This window comes from Schistocerca gregaria, chromosome X, assembly GCF_023897955.1.
Source record: "Schistocerca gregaria isolate iqSchGreg1 chromosome X, iqSchGreg1.2, whole genome shotgun sequence".
NCBI classification, from domain to species: Eukaryota; Metazoa; Arthropoda; class Insecta; order Orthoptera; family Acrididae; genus Schistocerca; species Schistocerca gregaria.
Genome location: NC_064931.1, coordinates 562,241,774 through 562,259,023, shown reverse-complemented (window position 1 = coordinate 562,259,023; position 17,250 = coordinate 562,241,774). Strand labels below are relative to the sequence as shown.

The 17,250-nt window shown below is 42.9% G+C and overlaps 1 protein-coding gene across 11 annotated transcripts in view; it reads right to left on the bottom strand.

Annotated features, from left to right (window-relative positions):
• LOC126299057 (FYVE, RhoGEF and PH domain-containing protein 6-like) overlaps positions 1-17,250 on the bottom strand; it is a 204,480-nt gene that overhangs the window by 173,079 nt on the left and 14,151 nt on the right. The gene's annotated exons all lie outside the window — the stretch shown is intronic.

The following is a 17,250-nucleotide window of genomic DNA, read 5'->3' as shown; positions in this document are numbered from 1 at the left end:
TATCTGGACGCACAACGGGCCTCCAACTCAAGCAGTGGACCATTTCAGGCACAACCAAACTTCCAGAATGAGATTTTCACTCTGCAGCAGAGTGTGCGCTGATATGAAACTTTCTGGCAGATTAAAACTCTGTGCAGGACCAAGACTCGAACTCGGGACCTTTGCCTTTCACGGGCAAGTGCTCTACCATCTGAGCTACCTAAGCACGACTCGTGCCCCGTCCTCACAGCTTTACTTCTGCCAGTACCTTATCTCCTACTTTCCAAACTTTCCAGAAGCTCTCCTGTGAACCTCTCATTCTGGAAACATCCCCGAGGCTATGGCTAAGCCATGTCTCCGCAATATCCTTTCAGGAGTGCTAGTTCTGCAAGATTCGCAGGAGAGCCTCTGTAAAGTTTGGAAGGTAGGAGATGTACTGGCAGAAGTAAAGATGTGAGGACGGGGCACGAGTCATGCTTGTGTAGTTCAGATGGTAGAGCACTCTCACATGAAAGGCAAAGTTCCCGAGTTCGAGTCTCGGTCCGGCACACAGTTTTAATCTGTCAGGAAGTTTCACAACCAAACTTGTTTTGTGTGACATTTCCCATGGTAGGCAATGACCAGTTATCCCACAGAACTTCAGGAAGACAGTTTTCAACCTCCTCCACAACTTGTCTGATCCTGGAGTACATCCGACACTGAAACGCATAATGGAACATTTCATTTGAACTAACATTAAACGGGACTGCGCTGTGTGGATACGAGCCTGCATCCTATGCCAACGGGCCACACCTCTGACTGATATCTCAGGTGACACTGGTGCCCAAGCTTTCATCACACTATGGATTGCATACTTCAGCTGCCCAAAAGTCACCGACAACTGACCAGAGTCGGCAGTTCTAGTCAGCCCTGTCTCCAAGCCCTGCTGCCTCTGTGGGTGCCACCAGCTTCACACGATGGCCTACCATCCTCAATCCAACAGACTTATGGAACTGTGGCACTGCACCCTCATGACAGTGCTCGTATGCCATGACCAGGAGTAAATGGAAGCCCTCCACTGGGTGCTGCTGGGCATACGAGCTGCTTATAAAGATCTGGGCGCCTCGCTGTCAGAGGTGCTCTACAAGGAACTGATCACCCTCCCAGCAGAGTTCATATCACAAATCACCTAGCCCATGGACCTCGACCTGCCAGACCTAGTAAAACATATCAGGGACAACACCCACATCCACCACGTCAAACCGATCACGCGTAAGGAGCTCCAATCATGTACACACGTCATACTTAGGACTGATGCCATCAAATCCGCCCTTCACCCTACTTACAGTGGCCCGTACAGGGTGCTGAAACGAAGGCCAAACACTTTTGGTATCTTACAAGCTGGAAAGATGACAACAGTGTCACTGAACCACCTAAAACCAGCGTGGACTTCAGCGGACACACCCAGTGTTTACCCTCGCAGCTCCCGCTCCAGGGCCCTGAAGCAAATTTACAATCAGCCTAGACCTGTTAGACTACCTTCCAAAAGCCATTTCCGTTACACTGCAAGACTCACTACCCGTCATTATGCCCAATTTCAACAATAGATAGTCAGGGTGCAGCATGGTCTTGAGGTCATTAGAGCACTGCATGCCCCTTCCGCCTACGAGAGACTCAGCAGGTCTTAAATCCTTTCCTTCTTCAGATGGCTACCTGTTTGTGTCATCTCCAGGGCACTTCATAATGATGACTGGCACCCTAGACACCACCACCGGCAGACCGACAGCCTCACAACCACCGGATGACTCACCACTGCTGACATCTCTGGAGGACTACGAAATGTCAACCCTTGCCATTGCCAGCGGGACAACTCATCATGACATACACCAGTCACTGTGCTCCACACTTGAGGGAGAGGGACGGCGGCTTTGTGGGAACGTAGAACCACTGGCTCTACCCCCCCCCCAATAACATCGCTGCCCTACCGCAGGAAGAACAACTGTATCTTTGTCAAATGAATTCTCCTTAGTACGTGCTCTATGCGACACGCCTTGTGTATACGCTCAAGAATAAAAGTATTCATAGTAAGTGACAGAAGTGCGAGTGATTATTTATCATCGTAATTACCATGCTCACTCTCCATTACCTAAATGGGCCACATGGAATCAAAAAACGATTTACCTTCACCCTCAGGTGAAGGAGATAACATTTAAGACCTATCCAGGAATTTGCATCATTTAGCTTCAAGGTTAGGTTTTACACTTCTGACTTATTTACTTTTGTAGAACTGATGAGCCTACTGAAGTCTGCTCAGGTGTTAAAGTGTCAACTGATGTTACTTGAGTGCCGGTGTTGGCTTCTGTTGGAGAGAATTCCATAAGCCGTAAATGCCATTCTTCTGTCTTCCTGTGGACTTAAAACTGAATCTCTTGATTCTAAAACAAGTGCCAAGAACCACAGTTAGTCAGCAGACATGTACTTCAATCTTTTCACTTCTTCAGAACCAGGAATTTTCACTTTGATTTGATTTGACTTGATTACTGTGTACATTTCAGACAACAGACTCTAATGTTTCTCCTATCGGCCTAAAAGATGGGGAGGGGGGGGGGGGGAAGAAATAGATAAATAAATGAATAACATTTGACATAAACTTCGAAATCTGTAAAATAATGACTCAATATTAACTATATTTCTCTCGGTGGTTTTAGGTATTTGGTTACCTGTTGTTACTTAGTTGTGCTGCACTGTAAGTAGAAAATTAGCAAATCGACAGTGACATATTGAGAACAGTATGCTGTGCGATTTTGGGCTGTCTCAGCTGACTGAGGAGGAGTGGAAAAACATAGCAACCGGATTCCAAACCTATGCAAATGTCCTGAACTATGTACCTAGGGGGCAATCAATGGTAAACACACAAGGCTGGTGAAACCAAAGATGAGTGGGTCACTATTTTACAATTATAATGACTTCTTTTCCATTTTTCTTCCGACAGTGGCGAGTCAGATTAAAGATTCTTTTTTGTCGATAATAGCTCGTTTGGAAAATAGCATTTAAAAATAACTGTTGTGGAACCATCTGAACGAAAATACGTTTTATATACCAGGACTCTCTGGCTTACCCAATGCCAGTGGGATAGTTATGGCGTATGTGTCTTTTGGTGAGGAAGCATTTGGGGTCTCATAACATGTACTAAGATCACATGGTGGTAGAATGTTGTATGAGAAAATAATTTTCAGTTACCATTTGTCAGTGGCTCATAGGTATGTTGAACGTTAATTCGGCACAAAACGATGTTGCGTTCCGCATACTTTCATATGTGAGAGAAATGGAAACCAAACTGAGGTCACATATGCTGCGAAAGGCCTTCAGCCAGCCACAGACTTGGATGAAAGAAGAAAAAATGTGTCAACAATAATAAATAGAGATGTAATTGTAAATTTTTTTGTAAGTGAGGTTAGTAAAGTACTTTGGCAAGACAATAAAATTTGACATGTTGCGTAAAACAGAATAAAGGCAGTCATATACATTTCCATTTATACGTACAATTTTAATATACTGATTGCTATTATCAATACTTGTATGTGTAAATTTGCCTGGGATATAATTAAAAAAATAATAATCTGCTACAGTTGACACTTTCTCACATTATCCATGAATCCATTTGAGACCGGTGCTTACTGAAGGTGGAATGTCTCATGTTTTATTTTTAATAATATATCACTTTCCCCAACAACATAATTGTCCAAGGCATTCATCAGACGTAAAGGACTCGATACCATTATTGTGGATTCTTCATGAACAGTACCCTTTGCTACACCTTGTAAGAAATTGTAATGCATACTGCCACCCATGTTAAACTCTTCTTGATCATGTTTACAATAAAATAATTAAATTCTACATTCATCTTCATACTATCAATAAGTTTCCTACTGCTAAACTGTTGATCAATACCTCTGGAATCACATTACTGTGAATTTTCATAAATATTTTATCTGCCTTGTCCTTAGTTACATTCATCTTTTTCAACCTTTTTACTGGATTCCATCATAATTATAACTTAATTAGTATCTTTGATAGATTGTGTCAGTTGTTTCTTAAAACTTGTCACGTTGATGAATTCCTAAATAAAAAGAAGTAACCTACTTAGAGAAACTATATACCTAATTCTGTTGTAATTCCTATTGATATTGTAACCCAGAGTATTACTATAATAATTATGAGATGAGAAGAAATACCAACAGATCCTCTCTGTCAACTTGGCTCTGCAAAACCCAGAAATAACTAACAGCAAGTTTCATGCCCTTGCCATGCCATGCCATACCTTTTTTGGTACTATCTTCATATTCATCAGTTCATATGCCTTTTCTAGTCCTCCTTTATCAAAATCTCTGTGTTGAATTTCTCAGTATCCACAGGACACATTGTGAGAAACACCTGCTGTCAGCACTGTTCATGACAGCGACCAGAGTGGTCGAGACAGTCCGCAGTATTCGGGCAATGATGGCTACACTGGGCTGTTGCTGCGGATAGCAGAGTCACTCTTTTAAGATTGCTCTTATGTTTCTTTTGTTGTACTGCTGAGAAAATGGCATCAGCGGAAGCCTTGATAGCAATTTTTTTTACTCGGCATCCTATTTGGAACCAAGAAAACAAATTGCCACTCTCAGCAACAAACGTGCTTGATTCACTCTGCGCCATCCTGTGTGAAGCGCCACTATAATCACACATTGAACAGCACTGGTTCGTGTAGACAAGAAAAATGACACATACAATGCACTGCTGACTTGTCCCTGGATCTGTAAGTGCCTATATCTGCCTTTAAAATGAAAAACTTATTAATGCAATGTTAGAATAAAGTGACTATCTGTAAACACCATGCATAAGAGAAATACGAGGCACAACTCAGCAAGTTTGTTTCGCCAGAGCTACTCTGGTCATGCCGCACCACTCCACTGTAATGGCCGCCCTTGGTTGGAATCTCAAGAGCGGAATATTTGCGGAACAGCAGTTTCGTGGTAAATGTACGTGCTGCTATAGAGCACGGGGTGGCTGCGACAGTACAATTGTGACGGAATGTCTGTGGCTGCGGAATTTCACCGCTTGTTAGCTGCATTGCCCATAGCAAAGCGGCAATCGCATGGTGGCAGATGTAGTGCTACGGGCCACGAGAATCAGTTGGGCAGTTCACACGGGTGTTGCAGCTGGTGTGCGAATAGGGCCCAAACTACAGCAGTCACTCGGTGCTGGGAGTGGAGCAGAGTGGCCTGCTGAGTCAAAACAAGTCATCTGATACTGAGAATCTCATTTGCTACTGTATATTGTCACCCGATTAGCTATGACCAATGGAAACAAACTGCCAACAACAGTATGCAGTGGTAGAGCTGCCGACACCATAAGTGCACTTTAACCTGTCTGGTGAAATGATGCATTCTCCATGGTAAAGTGAAATATTAGATGATTCCACTGACCAAATTCATAATAGTAATTTGTGGAGTCTTACCAACATGCAAAATGTTCCCAGACCAAGTCCCACCGGATATCGCCTGAATAGGCTATCCGCAGAAAATCATTTCGCAGGAGAGAGAGAGAGAGATTTACCTCCACCGAATAAAACAAAAATCCACAGGATTTGCAAAGTATGCTCATCCACAGCAAGAACTCGGCCACGAAAGGCTGAAGAAAATAAAGAGACTAGACAACATGCCAGAGCAGTGATTGCAAAATTTCCATGTTCAAAGAAACATGTTTCAGAATGTATCACAAAAAGTAACATGTCAAATTTACAATTATGATTTTAGGATGCTATGTTTCAGTTACTGATCGTATAATAATAGATAATTAGGACTAGATTTTTTCCCCCTAAACTTTTGTTTTAAAAACCTAATGTTCCTTACAATTATAAGGAAAAAACTAAACACTGAAGGAAGCTGGAAAAATGTAACCGAGGATAAGAAGTCTGAGGCTTTCATAAAAGTTTTGATCACAGTTAAATGTCTCTTACTTTCTATGATAATCGGTGTTAAACAGATCCCTGATAGACACCATTATTTTTCCAAATCTACATTTACATGTATATGTCAAATGCCACTATACAGTGCACAGAAGAGTGTACTTTCTTCCAATTTTAGCAGTTTTCTGTCCTCTTCCATTTGTGTGTTGAGCAAAGGAAACATTACTGTCTGTATGTCTCTGTTTGCACCCTAATCTCACTAATCTTATTCTGCTGATCCCTATGCAAGATAAATGACGAAGGAAGCTTGATAAGGACTCAAAACCCTGGAACAATACTCAAGAACAGTTTGCACTAGCTGCTTGATATGCAGATACATTGCACGTTTTCAGAACCTTCCAATAAAACAAAGTCTTGTATTTGACTTCCGTAATACTAACTTCATGTCTAGAGTTTGGTAGAGGACCCCCTCCCCCCAGCTGTTGTGACTGACTGATCTGTGGCATAGTCTGAGATCTAGATTAGAAAGCGATTATTTGGTTGAGAAGTGGTGAAGCCAACAAACGTGAGTGCAAAATAAAAGTAATGGTAATAGACTGTTTGGCAACAGCATAGCCCAAAGTCTTATTATATATATATATATACACACAATATTAGGTATGGGGCAAGCCTCTGACAATTATTTTCATGTATATTATAGACATATACCTTAAATAAGCAATGAAAAATGAAGAGGACACTGAGTTATCATAGCAATGACCATGCAGGTGGAGAGGTCTGCACATTTGTGTGAAGTTGAGGGCTACACCAATGATAACGTACCTACTGGAGGGCCTCCCAAGTCTACAAACCTGACTAAGCATGTCCCACAATGCCCCCGTCTTCCCACATTCATTTCCATAGTTCTTCTTCAACTCCCTTCATGCTCAACCCAAGGTTTGATACAATCCACGTTGAGGGATGTGCGGCACATGGGAAGATGTGTTGTGAACAGAGCCTCAGGGATACAAGGTGACCTGCCTGAATAATGACCTTTACACCAGCTTGAGGCGCAGCTGATGTTGACCCGATATAACCTCAATTCTAGTGGGAACAAAATGGAGAACACTGAAAACAATTCAGACACTAGGAGGCTTGGTTGCACTTCAAACACCCACACATCAAGTATGGCACTGATGGGTACCATTTCTGCTGCTGGATCAGGTGACAGACCAGTCCAAGTAGGGAAAAACATCTTTGTGATGTTGGAGTAGACTGAGATCAAATCCTTGTGTAGAGGAAGAAACTTCTCAGAGAATAAAATGAAAAGCAAGACACAGAATGGCTTCCTAAACATAAATATAAGGAATTATATGGTCTTGAACCTAAGATCTCACAACAAAAATGGCCTCAGAGCAAAGAGGGTAAACAGCCCCCTTCTACCTCCAAGACTGGGAATAAAACAAAGAGTAGCCTGTTACCCCCACTCAGCAGGATAACCAGATCCAGAAAAAACCAGGCAGGAAATAGAGAATCAGACCTACAGTACTGCAATATCAGTTTTTAGGATGGTGGTTATCCAATAAGAATATCCACTGGTCAACATCAGCTCACAACAGCAGGTGCAATGAACCGGAAGGTTGTACCTGGTGGCCAAACCCTTGTGGTGTAAGTTAGTGGGGAATCCCTTAAGACAATGTGATAGCAGGACCTGAAACTGTATTTAGGGTTCTTGCAGGTTACTGTCTGGGTAATTGAGGACATCAGAAGTGATCATGGAACATAGCAGTAGGTCATCAGCTGGAATTGTTGTACACGAACTTGTATCACAGTAAGGGGCACCTTCCACTCTTCAGTCACTTTTTGTGAAGGCTGGAGGGTGAGGTGGTCACAATTCAGAAAACCAGAGATGAATACCTACTCGAAAACAATTTTGAGATCTGAAGGAAATGGCTGATTTAAGCTTTTTTTTTTTAAAAAAAAAAAAAAAAAAAAAGGCCAGAACGTGTGTTTATGTCAAGAATGGAATTTCATTCGCATAATGGCAAACTTCTGTTCTAGAGGCGTAGTGACCAATCAAGACAGAATAATGAGAGGAAGGAAGCACAAAGGAATTTGTATTGGCCTCAGATTCCCTTTCTTATGACAACAGTGCTCTTCCTTCCCAGGAACTGATGAGACTGGTACAGAGCTGCTTGCAACTGAGTTAACAACTGCTGGTAGGTTATGATTGCAATACCCACAACCTAGTGTGAGGGAGCAGTGACACAAACAGCAGAGACGAGTACCTATTATTGGAATACATACTGGACAGCAATTCAGAGTAGGGAACCTACCTTAGGAAGAAAATTTGACTTTTAAGAGTAACACCCATCCCCCTCCCCCCCCCCTCTCTCTCCCTCTATCTCTCTCTCTCTCTCTCTCTCTCCTCTCTCTCTCTCTCTCTCTCTCTCTCTCTCTCTCTCACCCGTGGGCTCAAATGTATTCACAGTTGAGTTGCGTATGGGCAGTACCTTCTCCCAGTTCCAGCTACCTGAAATGTGGCCGTTAGCCGTATGAGCAGGAGCAACAATCAGCCAGATACTATTCGGAAAAAATTTTCTGGCACAGCCAAGCTGCCAGATTGCCGCATGTGTGCAGCAGTCTGGGTTGCAGTGGGGAGGAGGTTGGTCTCCACGTAAACATTGTTTATGTAGTGATTTTGCTGTTTCCTCTTCGTTTACCCGTTTCACGTCAAATGAAAATAAAACTGGTATCTGTGGGTGTGCGCTACCAAGTGAATTAAAATACATTCACATAGTTACGGAAGGATAACCTATGCTATTAGTTCAGTTTTCTGATCTGATTTGATTTCCACATTTTTGGCAGTCAATAGCCTTGCAGAAAAATGAAGTCATTTATGTCGGTTTGCTAAATAAATGTGGCTTTTATTAGTCTTTCCCCAGAGGCAGTCAATTTATTCATTTTCTGGAATGTATCGTATTATACCATAATAAAGAAGCAAACATGAGATAATACAGTACTGGTACTCCCGAGAAAATCTGCATACCAAAAACTGCAATGAAATCTTAATGTCAGGTTGGGGCCTATTTCATTGTGAATCTGGTCATATGAATGTCAACTTTAAGCTGAATTGTGCATTTTAGTATGGTGTACAAAATTCCGACGCTTTTGGAGTATCCTATTTCTGTTATGACATCATGTAAGATCTCTTAATATTATGTATATACTGTACAAAAATATGGGCTTCCTACATCATCATAGCTGCCCACGCACACTAACGCCTGTTTTCTGGTGCTCTCTGGCAACTGTTGAAACGAAGCTATTTCTAACAGGTTGTGGGAAAATATTGTGAATCATGCTTAGAAAAGCGTTAGTTTCAAAGTAAATTTCCTTTTACGCAAGATGTATTATATTATGTGAGCAAATGTGCAACGAATTTCTTAGATCACAGAGCATTTGATTGTCATTTAAAACTTAACACACTGAGGACTAGCCACTTAGAAGAATTTTGAGTCCAGGAGACCAGACATTAATGTCATTATTTAAAATTTTACTGGCACATTTGTGTGATATCTCTTAAAGTGTAACACTTGCAAAAATGACCAATATTATAAGTGAAAGCTTAGCTTTTCTTGTAGATTGTTAATCCTCAAGACCAATATTGTATGTGAAAACTTAACTTTTCTAGTAGCTACACTATGTGCATTAATTTAAACCATTAACTTTTCATATTTATGTGTTCACTCTATTTAACAGTGATGTTGCTGTTGGTTGGCTACATCACGCGTCCTACGTTCTGAATATTTGCTATCACTGACTGGCGAGGTTACATGAATGAGCTATGGCTGGTTTACAAAAGTGCATTTCAATCTCAATTTCCATGCTTCAGAAACTAACGTGCCGTTTTGAATCTATACTATCACAATACGAATACAAAAATATGCAGCGTAAATGTTGCTACACATCAAAGCTTTCCAAAAATCAATCTCTCTCTCTCTCTCTCTCTCTCTCTCTCTCTCTCTCTCTCTCTCTCTCTCTGAAGTTCCACACTGGTGTGTAAAACATTTACCATTCAAAGGATTGATATTTTTACAGCTCTAATGGAAAGTATACCGTCACATATCACTGAAAAAGTGTATTTTTCGCCTTGCAAGAAGTGTATTTTCAAGTGGGAAAAAGTGCAATTTTAACTGGGAAATCCGTTTTTTTTTTCCCCTTGTCTGTGTACAATTGAAGTGTTGATTTTTAAAACAGAATGAAGTGTTGACTTCACCCAGAAGATGCAGCCTCAACCTCAAAGACTTCCGATCAAAACAACAAGAGTCAAGAAGGTAATGTAACAACTTCAGGTGTCATGGTTTCAAGTAGTAAGACAGCTAATGACTCACTAAAGGCAAAAACAGAATGTATGACAAATCTTACATAAACCTTGAATTTGTTGATTCTAAAGGCTCACCTCTCTGCATGTTATGTAGCTTAGCTACTTTCAAATAATTCCATAGTATCTCCTAAGATGCACCAACATTTAGAAATTATACACCTCAAGTGAAAAGACAAGAGTGAAGAATTTCTCATATGTAAGAAAGAACTACTACAGTAAGTAAAAAAAATTACAAAGAATGCAATCCAAACTGTGAATGAAAAAGCTATGCACATTGTATTTTGTCGCACTGCACAAGTGGGCGAAACACACACTATCGATGAGAATTTAATAAAACCATTTGTGGTAAACAAAACACAATGTATGCTCAATGAAAAATCTGCAAAGCACCTTTCAATATTACCGCTTTCAAATGACAATCTTTCACATAGAATTAATGATCTCTCAGGCTATATCAAACAAGAGTTAGTGGGTCGCCTTCAACACAACAATTTCGCCCTGCACATGGACGAGTTGACATATGTTGCTTGAGTGGCTACCTTGCCGATAGTTGTACGATATCCATATAAACATTCACTAAAAGAAGACTTGCTTACATGCACATCACTGAAAACTAACAGTACCAAAGAAAACTGTTTTGTCTGCTGTCAAGAGGTGGCAAACGCAAAAGGATGCCTGTCATTTGGGATCGGAGGTCATACTTGGGTTATTTCAGTGACTAGCAGAGAAGGATGAGAAGAGCAACTTTGGACATGAGGTTTCAATGAAGCACACAATTTGCAGCGTTGTCCCCAGAACTGATCATGGCCCTGTGGTTTTGAGTTGAGTGGAAGGACTGATCCAGAGACTACAAAGGTTCTGCAACAAGCTAGGCTGCAACTTCCTGGACTTGTGCCATAGAGTTGAGAACTGTAGCCGCCCCCCCCCCCCCCAAAAAAAAAAAAAAAAAAAAAGGGTCAGGTGTGCACTACACATCACAGGCTGCTCCTCAAGTATCTGACTTTGTGTGGGGTGGACACAAGGGTGACCCTCCATCCAATCCACAGATAAAGGTAGCTGTAAGAAACCCAGAAGTAACAGTATAAGATTGAAAGAAATGCCTCCCACTGGTGAGACAGGCATCCTTTTGCATTTGCCATCTCTTGACAGCAGACAAAACAGGTTTCTTTGGTACTGTTAGTTTTCAGTGATGTGCATGTAAGCAAGATGTAGAAGTAGAGTATTAAAATCCTGATGGTTAACTGCTGAAGCATTCACTACAAAGTGCGTGTTTGAAGTGCTCATAAAAAGCAGAGCAGCTCTCATAAAGCTAGGTACTGGTTGAAACCTGAAATTTATAGCAGTGACATTTTTGGGGAAAATCTAAGTATATATCAAAAGGGTAGGCAAATGGGAAATGAAGGTGGCATATTTGTCACAGAAGACAAGAAACTGAAATTCACCAAGATAGAAATTGAAGCTGGATGTGAGACTGTTTGGGCAAGACTCAATATGAAGCGTGGTCATAAAATGATAATTGGTTCCTTCTATTACCCAGCAGATTCATCCACTAATGTAAACAAAAACTTCAGAGAAAACCTCAGTTAACTTATACATAAGTTCACCAATCATGCTGTAATTACTGGTGGAGACTTTAACCATCCAACAATCAATTGGGAAAATTATTGATTTGTTAGTGGTGGGTATGATGAAACATCCTGTCAAAGATCACTAAATGCAGTATGAAATTGTCACTCCGCAGCGGAGTGTGTGCTGATATGAAACTATCCTGACAGATTAAAACTGTGTGCCGGACCAAGACTCGAAGGTAGGAGACGAGGTACTGGTGGAAATAAAGCTGTGAGGACGAGCCGTGAGTCGTGCTTGGGTAGCTCAGTTGGTAGAGCACTTGCACACAAAAGGCAAAGGTCCCGAGTTCGAGTCTCGGTTCGGCACACAGTTTTAATCTGCCAGGATAGTTTCATCACTAAATGCATCTCTGAAAACTACCTAGAACAGATGGTTTGGAACCTCACTCATGGTGGAAATATATTGGATCTAGTAGCAATAAATAGACTTTTCCTCTTTGAGGATGTCTACATCAAGACTGGTATCACTGACGAAGATGGAGTTGTGGCAACAATAATTAGTGAAGTAAAAAGGAAATCCAAAACATGCATAAAGATATATACGCTCAGTAAACTAGTGTCCTATCTCAATTTGGAACTTGAACCTCTCACCACAGGGCAGCAGCATATGGGGGAATTATTGCTCAAGTTTAAAAGAATAATTAACCATTCACTGGATGGATATGTACCAAGTAGAACAGTTCATAATGGGAGAGCCCCTTCATGGCATACAGTCACTGTAAAGAAACTTCTAAGGAGACAGATCACTAAATAGTGGGTGTAGAACAAAGCATAGGGCTATAGATAAAGAGTTGCTGGATGGAACACATTTGGCCGTCACGAGAGCACTGCATGAAGCCTTCAATGACAACCATAACAGAATACTCTCAAATGATCTTTCACAAAGCTCAAAAAAATTCTTGTTTTATGTAAAGGGTGTTAGCAGCAGCAAAGTTAGCGTCAGGTACCTAGCAAACAAGTTAGAAACTGAAATTGGGGGTAGCAAGCAAAAGCTGAAATGCTTAACTTTGTTTTCTAATGTTCCTATACAAAGGAAAACTCAGAATTGTCCCAATTTAATCCTCGTACCACTAAAAAGATGAGAGAAGTAAGTATTAGTGTCGGTGGTGTTGAGTAACAGCAGAAATAATTAAAACTGAACAAAACTACAGGGCCCGATGGAATCCCTATCAGATTCCCTACTGAATTTGTGGTGATCAGTTGGTTAGTTTAAAAGAAGGGGGGAGGGACCAAACTGCTAGGTCATCGATCCCTTGTTCCGATTAAAATAATTCCACAAGGGTGGGAGTAAAATAATCGAGGCTTACAAATGAGAGCTGGAAGAAAGGAGAAACCCACAAGAATGACAGAAGGGCAACAAACACGAAAATGGACAAAATCAGACAAAAACCCACAGAGACACACAAGAAACATGTAGAAGAGATCAAAACAAGAGAGCAGATGACCATGGCTGGCTGATCACGAGAATAAAAAGGAGAAGATAGCCACTATGTAACACATTAAAACCTCCACCTTAAAAGCACTAGGGTGGAGAACACAGAGGAACAAAGGACATGTGCTAAAACTCAGATCGAACGATAAAACCCACACACATGAATAAAATGTAAAACTAAAGCTGCTGTTGAGGCATTGTCGCCCTACACTGAAGGTAGGGTGCTGGGAAAGTAAAAAGTGGGCAGTCCAGCAAGAGGTGGACGATCATCGTTTGTGAGCCACAGTGACACCGAAGTGAGTCCTCGCGGCAGAGGAGGTAACCACGCGTTAGGCACATATGGCCAATGCGGAGCCAGCAAAGGACAACTGATTCCCTGTGAGAGGACCAAATGGAAGACTTCCACACATTCATAGTCTCCTTAATGACACACAGTTTGTTGTGCGCACTGTTATGTTACTGTATCTCTCAAAGCCAAAAAAATCTTGCGGCATAAGACAGAACATAGGTCAGTTTTGGAGATGCCCATCTCAAGAAGCAGTTTCCATGTAGCCTGTTCGGCCAGCCTGTCTGTAAGTTTGTTGCCTGGGATTCCGATGTGTCCTGGATCCACACAAAAACCACTGAACAATGGGACCGTTCCAGGGCATAGACGAACTCTTGAATGGACACTACCAAAGGATGGCTAGGGTAGCACTGGTTGATAGCTTGTAGGCTGCTCAAGGAGTCAGTACACAGGATAAATGACTTGCCAGAGCATGAATGGATGTGCTCAAGAGCATGAGATATGGCCGCCAGCTCTGCAGTGAAAGCACTGCAGCCATCTGCCAAGGAGTGCTGTTCAACATGCCCTCCATGAACATATGCAAAGACTACGTGGCCATCAGCCACTGAACCATTGGAGTAAACCATTTCATGGGTCTGGTACATGTCGAGAATCGAGAGCAAGTGATACCGAAGAGCCGCAGGGTTAACGGAGTCATTAGGGCCAAGCAAAAGGTAGAGAAGAATCTGCGGCCTAGATGTACACCATGGAGGTGTACGTGAATGGACCTCAAGGAGAGGTGGTAACGCGAAGGACTCCAGTCCAGACAGAACAGACCGGACATGAACCGCAATCATAAGCCCTGATCTGGGCCACCAATGAAGGAGATAAACCGCTGTGGTTGGGAAAAAGAGACAGTAATTCATATGCACAGGAGAACTACGGACATGTGCAAAGTAACTGGCGAGCAGTTGTGCACACCTAACATTCAATGGAGGGACTCCGGCCTCCACCAGGACACCGGTCACCAGACTCATTCCAAAAGGTCCCATCGCTAGTTGAAAGCCACAATGGTGCACTAGGCCGAGTAAACGCAACGCTGAGGGGGCCGCTAAACCATAAACCAGACCCACATAGCCAAGGCAGGATTGAACAAGGGTTCTGGTAGGTTGGTTTGTGGGGGGTTAAAGGGACCAGACTACTTAGGTCATCGGTCCCTTGTTCCACGACCATAATAATACACGAAGAAAAGTCCAACAAGCAATAAACACATAACGGAGACGACAAGGGACGACACAGTACAAGAAAGACATAGACGAAGACCAGAGAAAAGAGATTAAAAGACACACAGAGTGCGACGGTCATTGGCCGACCATGAAAATAAAACTGGAAAGGCCAACAACCAAGGGACACATTAAAACACCACAAACTAAAACCCCAGGCCAAAAGCCACAGTCGACACTAAAAATAAAAAAAAAATAAAAAAAAAAAGGGACTCTCATATTGAATGATAAAAACCCCCTGCTCGAATAAAACGGAGAACTAAGTCAGCCATAGTAGAGTCATCGGTTAAAAGAGCAGGGAGTGTATCAGGCAGCGCGAACGTCTGCCTGAGGGCAGTTAAAAGTGGGCAGTCTAGTAAGACGTGTACCACGGTCAGGGCCAATCCGCAGCGACAGAGAGGCGGGTCGTCACGGCACAAGAGATATGCGTGCGTGAGCCGGGTATGTCCTATGCGGAGCCGGCAGAGGACGACAGCGTCCTTGCGAGACCCCCGCATGGAGAACAAGGGTTCTGTAGAGCTGCTGCAGCGTAGGGTTATCTGCACCCCAGTTGGTGTTGCTCAGGCAGCAGAAGACATTGAGGTGCTGCCAGCACTTCGACTTAAGCTGACAAAGGTGAGGTAGCCAAGACAATCTGGCATTAAAAACCAGTCCTACGAATCGATATGTCTGCACTACAGTGAGTGGATCATCATTAAGGTAAAGTTTTGGTTCTGGATGATCAGTGCGATGCCTATAGAAATGCATGACATGCAACTTCACTGCTGAAAACTGGAAATGCAGAAGTCGTCCGCATACAGAGAAGGTGAGACCAAGAGCCCTACAGCTGCTGCTATACCATTAATAGCCACTAAAAATAGGGAGACACACAATATGGAGCCCAGCGGAACACCATTTCCTGAATACGAAGGCAACTATGGGAGGCACCAACTTGGGACAAGGAAAGCACAGAGCAACAGGAAGTTTTGGATAAAAATCAGGAGTGGGCCACAGTGACCCCACTCATACAATGTGGCAGGAATACAATGTCACCAGGTCATGTCATATACTTTACATGTCCATGCCAATAGCTGAGTGGTCAGCATGACGGATTGCCGTCCTACAGGCCCAGGTTCGATTCCTGGATGGTTCAGAGCTTTTCTCCACTCAGAGACTGAGTGTTGTGTTGTCTTCATCATCATTTCATCCCCATCCAGCGCGCAGATAGCCCTATGTGGTGTATGAATGTAATAAGACTTGCACCAACGTGGCCTGACCTGCCCCGAAAGGGGCATCCCAGCCAATGACGCCAAATGCTCATTTCCATTTCCATATACTTTATGTCAGTCAAAAAGGGCTGTTCAGATGGCAGACTCGAGGGACACAAGATTATCAGTGGTAGAGCAAACCTGGTGAAAGCCGCCCTGACATGGAGCCAGTAGGCCATGTGACTCCAGGACCCAACCCAACTGCTGACATGCAATATGTTCCAGCAACTTACAAAGTAAGCTGCTGAGGCTGATGGGCCAGTGGCTATCCACATCAACCGGGTTTTGACCGGGTTTGAGCACCGGAATGTTGGCGCTCTCCTGCCATTGCAATGGGAAAACGCCATCGCACCAAATCTGGTTGAAGATGAGAAGGAGAAGTCACTTGTAGTCCGACGAGATATGTTTAATCTCATGACTGTGGATCCGATCCAGCCTAGGAGCTGTGTTGGGGCAGTGTGCAAGGGTGCAGAGGAACTTCCACTCTGTAAATGGGCTGTTACAGTATTCAATGTGGCACGTAGTGAATGAGAGGACTTTCCTTTCCATCTTCCGTCTGAGGGTGTGAATGGCTGGGGGGTAGTTCTCAGACACAGAGGCTCGAGCATAGTGCTCAGCAAAGTGCTTGGCACTTGGGTTTGTGTTGGTAGATAACAAGCCATTGATGTTAATGCCAGGGACATCTGTTAGGGTCTGGTACCCAAAATTCGTCTGATCTTCGTCCAGACTTGGGAAGGTGACGTATGGCACCCAATTGTCAACACGTATCTCTCCCAACACCACTGTTTCCGTCATTTCACAAGCTGGCAAACACGGGCATGTAGCTGCTTAAAGGCTATTAGGTGCTCTACGGAAGGGTGCCACTTATGCCGCTGTAGATCTCACCAAGGCTCTTTATTGCTTCAGCGACTGCCGGCGACCACCAAGGGACTGTCTATCGCCGGGGCACCATAAAGAACAAAGGATTGCGTTTTCTGCCATAGAAACGATCGTTGTAGAGACCTGCTGAACAACAACATCTATGGCACCATGTGGTGGAAATTCAGTAGTGACAGCAGAGGTGAAGGCTTCCCACTCTGCCTCACAGGTCGTGGTGTGCTCTCCAGTGGATAGATGGGAGAAGG